This window comes from Camelina sativa, chromosome 20 (genome assembly GCF_030686135.1).
Source record: "Camelina sativa cultivar CO46 ecotype springtype chromosome 20, ASM3068613v1".
Lineage (NCBI taxonomy): Eukaryota > Viridiplantae > Streptophyta > Magnoliopsida > Brassicales > Brassicaceae > Camelina > Camelina sativa.
In genome coordinates, this window is record NC_141899.1 from 28,688,305 (window position 1) to 28,701,581 (window position 13,277).

Consider the following 13,277-nt stretch of genomic DNA (forward strand, 5'->3'; position numbering starts at 1 on the left):
TACTTGTAAAATACACAACTACACAAGAAAAAAAAACATAGATCAAACATAATACTATAACAGATTCTTAAAAGATGCACAACACATGAAGATCAGTTATTTATAATACAATTATAGGACATAATCGATTTATATATATGCAAACACGATGATGAATTGATGATTAACTATGATAGTTTAAAAAACAGAGCCACGATTAAAAAACAGAGCCACGATCATGAAAAAAGTATTATGTAAATGTCCAAAATCAAGTGATGATGGAGATTAGAGACATAAAAAATTCAAAATAAAAGAGAAATTGAAAACAAACTGTTGGCTAAGCACTACAAGAGATGAGGACTGCGAGTCTGCGAGAGAAGATGAAGCAAGCGACGAGAGGTTCTCAAAACTAAACCCTATATTTGGTCTTAAAAATCAAAGATTCAAAATTGAAAATATTATTTTTGAACTGCAACCCGGCCGGTCCGGTCCGAATCACCGGGTCATGGGTTTATAGCGGTTTTTTCTAGGTTTTTCCGGTTTTAAGATTTCCGGTTATTAGTAGTGGACCAAAACCGGTGAACTGTCCGGGTTGCGGGTCAACCGGTCGGACCGGCCGGTCCGGTCCGGTCGTGAAAACATTGCCAAAATATAAAAACATTGACCAGAATATTATTGATATAAAATTAATTAGTTGACTGCAAAAAAAGTCTACTAACTAAATAAATTAAAATGTTGGTCAACCCCAAAAATGACCACGGCAGACTGCAAACGAATTCAACGTTTCTGGAGACTCCGTACATAGTCTACGTGGGTAAGTCAAACTTGGTCAATTACAAAACTAACCACAACGAAGATTACTTTTAATAGTTGACGGATAGATGAAGTCTAATTGTTAGCTAGAAGTCTACTACAAAGTCAATAGTTTGGTCAATTGCAAAAATAACCAGAGTAGACTGGAATCGAAGTTAACCTGTTGAACTTCCCCTTGAAGTCGACTCAGTTCTATGTATTTAATTTTCAAAAATGACAAAAAAATTAACAAAGGAAGACCATAAAAGAAGTCAACTATTCTGGTAGACTTCATCCGCTGTCTGCTTTGTTAAATTGTAATTGCAAAAAATAGACTTCAGGGGAAGTATCTGCGTAGAGTCTAGTTGATGTCTACTCGTTTGACGTCAACATGAAGTCGTCAGAATTTGAAAACCAAATTATTACAAATTGGTGAATAATTTTTAAGATTTTCCTGTTGTATTCTCTGATATATGTTATTTACTTGCCTCTATATGTTTTTGACATGAATATATATTATACATATGGAGAAATCAAGTTTTTGGTTTTCATAGGCAGTTAGGTCATTAAATTAGACTTATTTTGGAAGTCAAAATGTTGGAGTTATCTGTGAAGTCTGTATAATTGAAATAGTCTTTAATTGAAAATTTATAAATATTTTATTTTTTATTTTTTAGTGCATTTGTTTTATATCGGTTATGTACTTGCCTCTGTCTATTTTTTCATGATAATATATTATACTTTTGGATCAATCATGTTTTTGATTTTCTTAGGCAATTAGGTTATTGAGTTAAGACTTCTACGGATAGTCAACCATATAATGAGTATTTAACTTGCTGCTTACTTTTTCAGGTAAATGGCGCAAATACCTGTTGTTTTTGGAGTATGGCTGACGAGAAATGGGTCTTGACATTTTGACATGGATGGACGCAAAGGTGGGAGAATGTTTTTTTTGCGACACGGTTGTACATACACTGAGCTTGTTGAAATGGCTATAGTTATCATATCCCTTAACAGAGATGATGCTTCAGCAATTGCCCCAAGATACCTCTCCTATCTATGTCATAAATTTTAGAACTTAATTGAAAGATCTACGAATTACCAAAGAGATTAATACAACAATGAGGATTATACCGGCGATTAAGACATTCTCGACCACCCCGCGTACACGACGAACTGACAGACGTAATTCCTTTATCTGATCTTTCACCTTGTCTAGCTTCTGCTGAACCCATAGCATATCCTCATTTTCCTGGATGGCTGTAATAGAATCCCTTTGGTCAGCAAATCTACCTCTCATTGCTTGAAGTTCTTGCATAATAGCCTCATCCCACCATTTCATAATATGGTCCTCTCCATCCTATACCATAGAAATAAATATACCATAAAAATATTATCTATACTCAAACAATAATTATACCAAATGAATAAACCACCAGCCAATCTAACAAACTCATGGTTATTGCATCCAAAGAAAATCCTTCCAGGATTGTAGGCTGTGGTGGAACATTTCATAACAGTTTTCCTTCCGCAGAAACATTTGTCAGGAATTCCAACTGTCAGGCCAAGAAAGTTTACTTCGGGTGGACCTTCACTCCATACTTGCAAAGAATTAGAAGATGGCTGAGTGTAGCTGTGTAATCCCATATCTGTGTGCAAAATGAACAAAAAACGATGAGAACATATATATTTTCGAACAAAATTAGCTTAAGTGTTACAAAAGCAAATTGCCGACGATAAATGATGAGAATACTTATCTGAGATGTCCTTGAGTTTCGAAGACGATAAATGATGAGAATACAATCTGAATTTTTGAGAGCAACAATATCAGAATTTTTGAGAGAGGGTTTTTTGGAGAGAGAGAAATCATATAAAAACTAGGGTTGACTTACAGAAAGAAGTATATATATCGTTAAATTATCCGGTTAGGTTAAAATCAAGGAATCGGTATGCATTCGGTTAGGTTCGGCTATCGGTTTGGTTAAATTTATCGGTGAAATTAAAATAATATAATATTAACAGTTGATGGTATAACAAAGTCAACCACCAATAATCTACAGAGAAGTCTACTTAAGCAAACCCTAAATCAAATAATTTTAACATAATCAGCCTTTCCTCCCTTAATTTGACTCGTTTATATGTAAATTTATTTTATTTCAATGTTTGATGTCTATGTGGTTATTATTTGGTCAATAAGTTTATCAAATTTTTTTTATAATTTTTTAATTAAAATTTAAACTATAATTAAGGAGTAGAGATATTTTTATGTCTTATAGTTGACGTCAATTAGTAATCCACCTTAAAAAATTCTATTGCAGACTTCCTCCAAGATACATCTGTCATTTCAGCTTCTGTTTTTTGTTTGATCGTAAGAGAGTCAACTGTAATTTCATTACCCTTAGTGGTTATGTTTATCAAATATCGAATATGAAGTCTACTATTGCATTCAAGGCCAAATAAAGGTATACAAAATGCAATTTTCCCAAAAAACAAACTAACCAAATTAACCTTTAGTTATATTATTTTGCATTTTCAGTTTTTTTACATTAATTTTATTTATAATATATGAATAATGATAATCTATAAACATTTCTTGAATTAGATTTATATATTAATGATATATGTAACTAACATCCATTCATAAAGTAAAATTATAATAGATAAACTAATATAATTCTTAAAAATGATCTTTACATCAAAAAGAGATTTTAAAATGCAAAAGATTGTTTTACAAATGGTTATTATAAATGTTAAAATCCCTATCTAGAAGACAAAAAAACTCATTCAGACATAAAGTCGAACACATAGCATGCAATATCTATTAAGTTTTATCTAATCCGAAAAGACATAAATTCATCACCACTTCTTCATATTTTGAGTCTTTATAAAGGACCAACTTCTTCTACAATGTGTATAAAATATACAAAGCAGTTTTCAAATTTCAATGACTGAAATTCAAAATTATTTTTTACAAAGAATAGAAGATGAATTTTACAAAATACTGAGAAGACGTCGGAGATTATGAAAATGCCGGTGACAAAGGATGACGACGGCAGCGAATATTGTGCCGGTGATAAAGGATGACGACGGTGGCGACAACAACAATGCTTGTGAATCGTGAGAAATCGAGACACGAGACTCAGAGAGAAAAAAATTTATATACGTAATTTCCTAAGGGCATAAGTGTCATTATCCAGCTGAATGGGAGTCTTGGCGCACCACAATCGGACCAAATGTTTGCGACAAGGTTCAGCACAATTTTTCAAGAAGTTAATCATAGGCTAAAAGCATTGAATTACGTCGCGTGCTAATTGTGTTGCCATTCACTGGTGACACTCCAATTAGTTAAGCTTATTTACGTACCTTTTGAATCTTTCCAGATTATGATGACTATCAAAAGGTTTAGTATTGCTTATGTTAAAAAGCGACCTCGTGGTGGTTAGGAATTTTGAAGACACTAAAGTTCGTGGTGGTTATGAATTTTGGTGGTATTTTAATGAGCTAAATATATTGAGATGTTTGATTCGATGCGGTAGTGAGCCTAGAATTGTGCCAGAAATAATAGAATTGTATGTGCCGAATAGGATGAAGGAAAACCAAGCGATGGCAGTACATGCTAAAGCAGAGATGTCAAAAAGATTTTCGAAGCATGTACAGGTTCTTTATGCACAATGCTTGACAAGTTGAGTTTTTCAAGATTTGTTTATTGGTGGATTTTGTTCGCTTATTTAGTGATGGTTTTTGATTTTTATTTATTAATGTTGAGGAAGTGAATTTTCCATAGCTTGGTTTATTTGATTTACGAGAAAATTATCTATCTGAGAAAAAAATAATAAGAAATATTTTGAGAAATATACTCCCTCTCTCTCATATAGAATGTTTTAAAAAGTTCTTTTTCACTTAATAGATGTTTTACAGATTTTTTGTGTTACCAATTCCGTGAATAACATTCTTTTGCAATATAATCAACACTCTTCTTTGATAGTTTTTAACATTCGATATACTTTGACTAGTTCTTGAATATAAAATTAAAAGGCCACCTGCTGTTTATATTTTTTATTTTTTTTTTGTGGTATGCAAATGACAATGTTATCTCTAGATAGTACTTCATTCATACATGAAATCATCTATACACTTGGTTTTTACAACATCGGAGTGTCCCATATATATTATAGCTACCTAGCTAAAACAATTTTTTCTCACAATCTTTCCTAAAAACGCGTTAAATAAAACTTTTAAACATTTTGTTAAGTTAGAAAACAGTTTTAAAAAAATTTACAACTTTTTTATTATTATTAAAAAAATATTATGTTTTCTAAAATGTTGTTATCCGTAGAACAATAACCAAACGGAGAATCAAATAAAATACTCGAACTATTATTATTATTACTAGGTACGAAGCCCCCGCGATATCGCGGGGAACTCATTTTAGTAAAATATTTATTACAAAAATTCTATAATTAAATTTATTTATTAAACTATTGGGATTCCTAAACTATCTAATAAAATTTTCAAAAACATACAAATTTTTGAAACATTCTTTATATCTTTATTGAAAAATACTCTTTAAAAAATAATCTTACCTTTACATATGATTAAATAAATAATTATCAATGCTACACACATCAAATTAAACAAATTTTTACGATTAACTACCATGAGATAACATTGCAGTCGTGTTATTTCGTTTGCTTTTATTCGTCGTAACCTTTCTTTCGCATCTTTTCAATGTGATTTTTTTATCTGTGTTTTTTGTTGTAATTTTTTGTAAATTATTTTTTAATATCTGAAAAATGAATAAATACAATCTACAGTTGTGTCTTCTCTTCTTAACCTTACAGTCATATTTTTGTATATTTTATGAACCGTTACAACTTATTCTCTTGTTGTCAAATATGATATGTAAATGATTATATTTTTAATTATTTTAAAAAAAATTGATAAAATTATGAATACATTGTATAAGACACTATAAATTTCTTAAATAATCATATAATAAATTACAAATATTAAAAATATTAATTGAGGGCCATTCTTAAAATGACATAATGATTTGTTTAAATTCATTTCTATTAATTATTTTAATCTTTTTAGCATAACTCAAACATATTTCTATTTCCAAAATCAATTTTTACTTCATAAAAAATGAATATAAATATTACTATTCAGTCAATCAGTAACAAAATTACCAATCCTCTCAAATTTGAATATAACTAAACAGAAAATTATCACATATTTTATTTATTTGAATCAAAATTCAGTTATATATTCATATATAAAAAGAATACATCTATTTTCATAAAGGTAGTATTGTAAATGAATATATAATACAAACAACTATCATTTTATAGATGAAAAATATTTTTATATAAAACAACCTATAGTCATTAAACATTCTGGCAATTATAATAGATTATATATATATATATATATGGTTAATCCAATATTGAATGTACTTTTTACTTATTTTCTCCGCATAAGATGCTGGTTAATTATCCTGAGTCAAACATAAATAAATAATATAATAAATATTAGAGGGGAAGAATAATAATTAGAACTTATAACAATAACATTTAGGTGTATGATGTAGCATCACAATATGCACGTCTAAGGAAGATGGTCGGCCAAGGACGGTCGGGTTCATTGCTCTCACAAGCTCCTCCTTTTTTTTGGCAGTCAGAATCCAAAATCTTTTCAAACTTTTATAATATTTCATATTCAGTATCTTTTTTTGTTAAGATTTTAATTTGAGTGTATTATTGATACTAGGATTTTTGTGTCTCCTAGTAGGTCTCAATTAATCTTATGCGTTGTAATACTTAAGGTGTCAATCCAGTTGGGAAAGTTCACTATCACTCAAGATGCAATCAAGAAGTCACAAGTCAAGCCAATTCAAAAGAGTGTTTTTCTAACAATCCTAGAATGGTCAAAGATGCAAAACTGAAATGAGTCACAGAACTAGAAACGAGAATGCATGACAAGAAGCGAAAATGAATAAAAACATAAACGAGTCTAAGCATGAACTAAAAAGCAAGAAACGAAACAGTTCCAGGAATGTAATAAAAATCAGAAAGAAAGAAGTCCTAAGGATGGGGTAATTGATGTTGGTGGAGTATCCTAGTCTAAAGAGTGTTTAACATACCACAAGCAAACTATCCCCAAACAATGAACATTACAACCTAGCTAATCCAATGTCTTGGCAAAAGCTACTCAGACTCAACCACTTCATACCTAGCTCTCGCTAGAGGATCATGGTCGAGCAGGCATTACAAACAAGTTCATTCATGTCAACAAACATCCTAGACAACTAATCTCTTAGGCTAGGAACGTAAGTCTCTGGCACTAGTTGGTCAGAAATTTCATCAAACACCTTTTGGGTGTGGAAATGTCTCAAACCTAGTCCCAATTGATCAGAGAAAAACTAGTATTTCTTACTCTAGTCCAGAAGGGAATCATGCAATCAACGCTTAAACACTCTACATCCTAAGATCCTCCACCTAATCTATCCCATCCTCAAGAACTAACACACTACTCAGATCCGAAAATCATAGTCAAGGATGCAAATATAGAAAACATTGAAACAAGCATTCTTAGATAGATTAAAATGTGAAGAACAACTTTGTAGAAGAAATCAAATCAAAATACTGAATAAATTCAAATATATCGGGATACAAGATCAGAGTACGGTTTTGGTGGCTAGGGAAACCTTACAAAAGAAAACGAGATAAAAAACTAAGATGTCTTCAGCCAAGACTTAACAAAATGTATTTATAGTAAAAACATGTAAATCCCTAAAACTTAAAACGACAAGGTGAAGCGTCGGTTTGGGAATCTCTTGAAGCGTGTAAGACGGAACGTCTTCCTGACATGTGCGGTCGAGTCGCGTGTCGTCTCTCCCTAGAGTGAGGTCGAGTGGAGTGAGTAGGAGTGGCTCCAGTGGTGTGAGTGAAAATGGCTCGAGCATGGTCGGTGAAAGTGGCTCGAGCTGGGTGTATACGCATCCACTAAAACGATGATAACTCTTGAACCACACCTTCGATTGGCTTAAAATAAACGGCATTGGAAAGATGACTCAATTCTCTACAACTTTGATGAAAACGTCAAAAGCTGAATCCCTAGACCGGTGGGTCGAGTGATGGCTCGCTTGTGGAAGTGAGGAGTAGCTCGATTGTGGAAGTGAGGATGGCTCGATTGTGGAAGTGAGGAGTAGCTTGATTGTGGAAGTGAGGAGTAGCTCGATTGTGGAAGTGAGGATGGCTCGATTGTGGAAGTGAGGATGGCTCGATTGTGGAAGTGAGGAGTAGCTCGATTGTGGAAGTGAGGAGTAGCTCGAGTGCGGAGGTTGAGCGTGGCTTGCGGAGGTTGAGCGTGGCTCGATCCTCTGCGCTTCCAACGTCTCCTAGACACCTGAAAAACTCTGAAATGCGCAATGTATGCAAGGATGATGCATAAACTTCCTAAACATGCAAAATGTACGAAAGAGGTTCTAAAATGATGCAAAAAAACTAGTTGTCCTAGCTAAATGCATGACAAATACAGGCTAAGGAGATGCAAAATATAGACATATCAATTATGACTAGAACTAAATATAAAAATTCCCTTAACCTATATGAAGTTGTAGATAATTCTTTGTCGTCAAGATAGTTTATTGGACAATCATCTCAACCGTCAATCTTTTTGTTGATCACCAGTTTTTCATCTCCCAATAAACTGAATATTCCCAACTGTAGAAAATATAATAGAACGAACTGTGATATTTTATGTTTATTTTTACCTTGATATTTCATAATTAGATTTTTTTTTTAAATAGAAATATAGAAATCCATATTGTTTTCTATAATACAATTAGTTTTCTAATCAAAAAAGCATGGAGTAGACAAATATATATACTTGTGACAAAAAAAAATAAACAAACATATACGAGCCAATATGCTCTCATTTTCTGAAAAACCAACTTGAACCACATTTTTAACAGCTAAAAACAAAAATTTTGGTTTGGATTCATACCAATAGAATGATAACCCTCGATGAATAGATGGTTGTATACCTAGAGACTAAATATAATTAAATATTACAACGATTAACAAAATATATCAAACTGCAATAAATTTCTCATAGTGATGAGACGTCATTTCTAACTAATTCTCTTTTAACTAATACAAATATAAAGAAAATTTGAATACAATGATGAGAAGTTATTTATATATAGATTTCTAAAGATGTAAATATTTGAATAGACACAACTGTGTGTAAAAGACACAACTCTATTTTAAACAGACGCAATTTTTTAGAGAGATACAACTACAAAAAATTTCAGCCAAAAATATAAAATAAAGAAAATTTGAATACAATGATGAGAAGTCACTTATATATAAATTTATAAAGATGTGAACATTTGAATAGACACAACTGTTTGTAAGAGACACAACTCTACATTTAACAGAGGCAACTTTTTAGAGAGATGCAACCGTTGAAATTTTCTGTCAAAATATATATATATATATATATATATATATATATATATATATATATATATATATTTTATTAAAAGGTACTACGAAAAATCGTAACTGTTATTGGCATTTTTATTAGATTGTTATAGTTATATTTGAATACAATGATGAGAAGTTATTTATATATAGATTTCTAAAGATGAGAACATTTGAATAGACACAACTGTTTGTAAAAGACACAATTCTATATTCAACTGATGCAACTTTTTTTAGAAACGCAACTGTAAAAATTTCTGTCAAAAATATAAAATAAAGAAAATTTGAATACAATGATGAGAAGTCACTTATATATAAATTTATAAAGATGTGAACATTTGAATGGACACAATTGTTTGTAAGAGACACAACTCTACATTTAACATACGCAACTTTTTAGAGAGATGCAACCATTGAACTTTTCTGTTAAAAAAACAATATATATATATATATATATATATATATATATATTATGAAAAGGTACAACGAAAATCGCAACTGTTGTTGGTATTTTTTCAGATTGTTATTATTATATAGATTATTTACTTGACCTATTATTATTTACTTGTCATTTTCTACGGAAATACCAAAATATTCAAAATAATCAATAATTTGACTTAGACACAGCCAGGGAACTTCTCACACAAGCAATATTCGGGACACGTGAAGCATACAGAACATGATCGGTGTTGCACCGGATGAGATTGTGGTGGATAGCTCCGAAGCCTTCGGGACCGTTAATGAAAAAGAAGACGGTATTTGCCAACCCATCGCCTCTAATGATCAACAGGTTCCAAGAGATTAAAACCCGAGTCATCGTCTTCTTCTTCCTCAGCTGCGGTTAAGAGATAGAACAGGAACATGAGCTAGGTTCTACTCGGTGCCACAACCTGAACAATCTTATTCGTTAATGTGCGAAGGAAACAAGTTGCAAGATATTCAAGATTCATCTAACAATCATTTTGATGTACACGCTCCACAAAAGATGTTTAGTTTGGAAAAGATATCATAGTAATTAATATATATTTTAAAATTATGTTATATGTTTTTATTGTTTTACTTTGGATATCAAATTCTAATAGCAGTTTTATTTATAATAATAAACTGTTTAATGAAAACATAATTAAAAAAAACGTTTGAAAACTGAGTGCAGTAATAAAATCTAAAAATCTGATAAAACACAAAATAATCCTAACAAACTCCGATAAACAAGCAAAACAAAAGGAAAATAATTAAATTTCTAAACAACAATCTTCTCCTGGATTGTCTCCGGTTTAGTTTCGCCGGAAAGCTCCTCAAGTGATATCCCCTTAGGCTCCGGGATTGTAAGACACGTGATAAGCAAGCCAGCAAGATTGATACCACCCATGATGTATAACGTCCTATTCATCCCCAAAGCTTTAACCAAAGCAGCAAACCCGAATGAACCAACCATCGCACCGGCTTTACCTGATGCGGCCGAGATACCGTGACAAGTCGACCTAAGCCTAGCCGGAAAGATCTCAGCAGGGACAATGAACGTAGTTGCATTAGGTCCAAAATTGGAGAAGAAAAAGGTTAAAGAGTAGAAAACCACGAAACCAATCCTGTTAGCTGGTAAAGTCCAATGGTGGTACGGTATAGCTAAAACGAACATGAAGACGGTCATCATCGCGAAACCAATGATCTGAATCCAGTACCGTCCTATTCTGTCGATAAAAACAACAGTGAAAAGGTAACCAGGAACGGTGCTGCAACAAGCGATTATGGTTTGAGCCTTAGCGATCATGAACAGCTCTTGGAGTGCGTTCATGACTTTTGCCGGAGGTAACCATCCAATGGTTGTGAAGATATCCTTCTGGAACAAGTTTTGGCTGTAGAAAGCAATGTCGAGGAGGAACCATGTGGAGGCTGTTCCGAATAGGTGGAGTCCGTGACGGCAAAGGAACTTCTTGGAGAACAAGCCAAACTCGTCTGAGGAAACCCTAGCTTGGTCATGCTTTGCGGAAGAGGCTTCGATGTCCACGTTGAGAACCTTGGTCATATCGGAAGCAGCTTTATCAGCGTTCTTGGCAACTAGAGCGGTGTAACGAGCGGTTTCAGGCATCTTCATCCGCCAGTAGTAAGTCAAGAGAGCTGGTAAGGCGCCGACCATCAGGATGATCCTCCACACGTAATCCGCCTGTGGGACGGTGGAGGCGGCACCGTCCAATGCATAGGCCCGAGATGGAAACTTCCTCTCGAAAAGAGCCGAGACAAGTAACGAAACCGCTCCTGCGGCAAGGATCCCAGCTCCTTGCATAGAGAAAACACCTGCTATGAAAGCTCCACGAGTACGTTTGTTGGCATACTCGGACATGATCGTAGCCGAGAGTGGATAATCACCACCGATGCCAAACCCAAGCCAGAACCGGAAGAAGCAGAGAGTTACCATGACGGTTTTGGGGTCATTTCCAAGGGAAAGACCAGAACAAATGGAGCATATGGTCATGATCAAGAGTGTCAAACCATAGACTCTCTTACGTCCGAGCTTGTCACCAAGACACCCGAAGAAAATCTGTCCGAGAAACGTTCCCGCGAAGGCCACACCGCTCACGGCCGCAGAGATGTTGTCAGGGAGGCTTCCGGGAGAGGATGAGCCAGGAACCTGATAGTAGATCCGGCCAAGGAGCTTCGTGATGAGAGATATCACGAAGAGATCGTATGAGTCTGTGAAGAAACCCATACCGGAGACTACCACCGCCTTGATGTGGTACCATTGAGTCTTTGCAGCGTCAAGAGCTTTCAAAATGCTTCCATGTTCTTCGTTAGCCATGGCGATATTTTGTTCTGTTCTCTTAACTCTGAAAATAAAATAAAAGTGACAAGAACTGTTACAACATATATAGAGAAAGTTGTTGTAACAAACTAGTAGCAAAATTCTAGTTTATAAGGGATTTCGAATCTAGTAGTAATATATATCTGCCTACATTTAAGGAAATCAAAACTATCAACAAACTATTCCAAAAAATTAGAGATTCGAGACTCGTACAGAAAAAAAATGCGATAAAAATATTAACACAGAAAGATCATGCCATGGTTTCTTTCATGCAACATTCATGATTCATTGGACAAATTAGTTTCCGTAAATAAACATCTGGCTATAGTTGCAAACAAATATATGTACGAAATTATAACTACATATGATGGACGAAAGTGATTACCAACAAGTGAGATCTCGAAACACTCGTTTGGTTTTGGCTGACGACTGTTGAAGATTAGTTGCTAGGGTTTTACTTTATAGCTTTATATATATTATAGACAAGAAGATGAGAACACAAATGGCATATTCTTTTAGAAAAAGAATAGAATTACCGCAAGAGTGGAAAAATTAAGAGAGCATAATGCCATAACTTTATCAAAAAGACAATTTAATTATTTTTGTTGCGATTCATTCTATCAAAGTAGATTCTAACAAACAACAAATATTACCAGTAAAAGATTACTGAGAATAAAACTTAATGGGCCAGTATGTCCCGGCTCCTACGAATGTAGGAATTTGGCTAATGGGCTGGCCAGTTGTGGCCCAATGGTTGACAAAAAAAAAAAAAAAAGATTACTGAGAATATTCCTCTTTACTGATCGTTTAAGTATATTATATCTATATTTTAGAGTTTTTACACATTAAATAAAACTTAATATTTAGTTATATATACATTATTTTGTATTAAATAATTTCCAGTAATTCTAAACCAATGGTAATTTAGTAACTTCAAAATTTTCAATAAAGATTTCTTGAAGTTTACAATTTCATGTTATTAATCATTTCGTTTCACCTTAAGTGATGTTTTAGCAAATGAAAATGTGTTTCATTTTAAATAATGTTTTCAACTTTCTTCTATGCAACCAATTAAATGTATTTAATTTTTTTTGACCAATCATATTTTATTTAATGTTTTAATTAGTTTAATTAATTATATTTAATGGTGTTTTTATATTAAAGAGGTAAATTAAATAAAAATTATATGTTTTTTAATTTGTGCATATAAACCATCCCTT

The 13,277-nt window shown here is 33.0% G+C and overlaps 1 pseudogene across 1 annotated transcript; it reads right to left on the bottom strand.

Moving 5' to 3' along the window:
• Window positions 1-10,330: 10,330 nt before the first annotated feature.
• On the bottom strand, window positions 10,331-12,502 carry LOC104771482 (putative inorganic phosphate transporter 1-6 pseudogene; annotated as a pseudogene). Its single transcript, XR_015593714.1, has 2 exons — window positions 12,443-12,502; window positions 10,331-12,082 (listed from the first exon to the last, which is right to left on the bottom strand). The product of XR_015593714.1 is annotated as a putative inorganic phosphate transporter 1-6 pseudogene (transcript).
• Window positions 12,503-13,277: the final 775 nt, after the last annotated feature.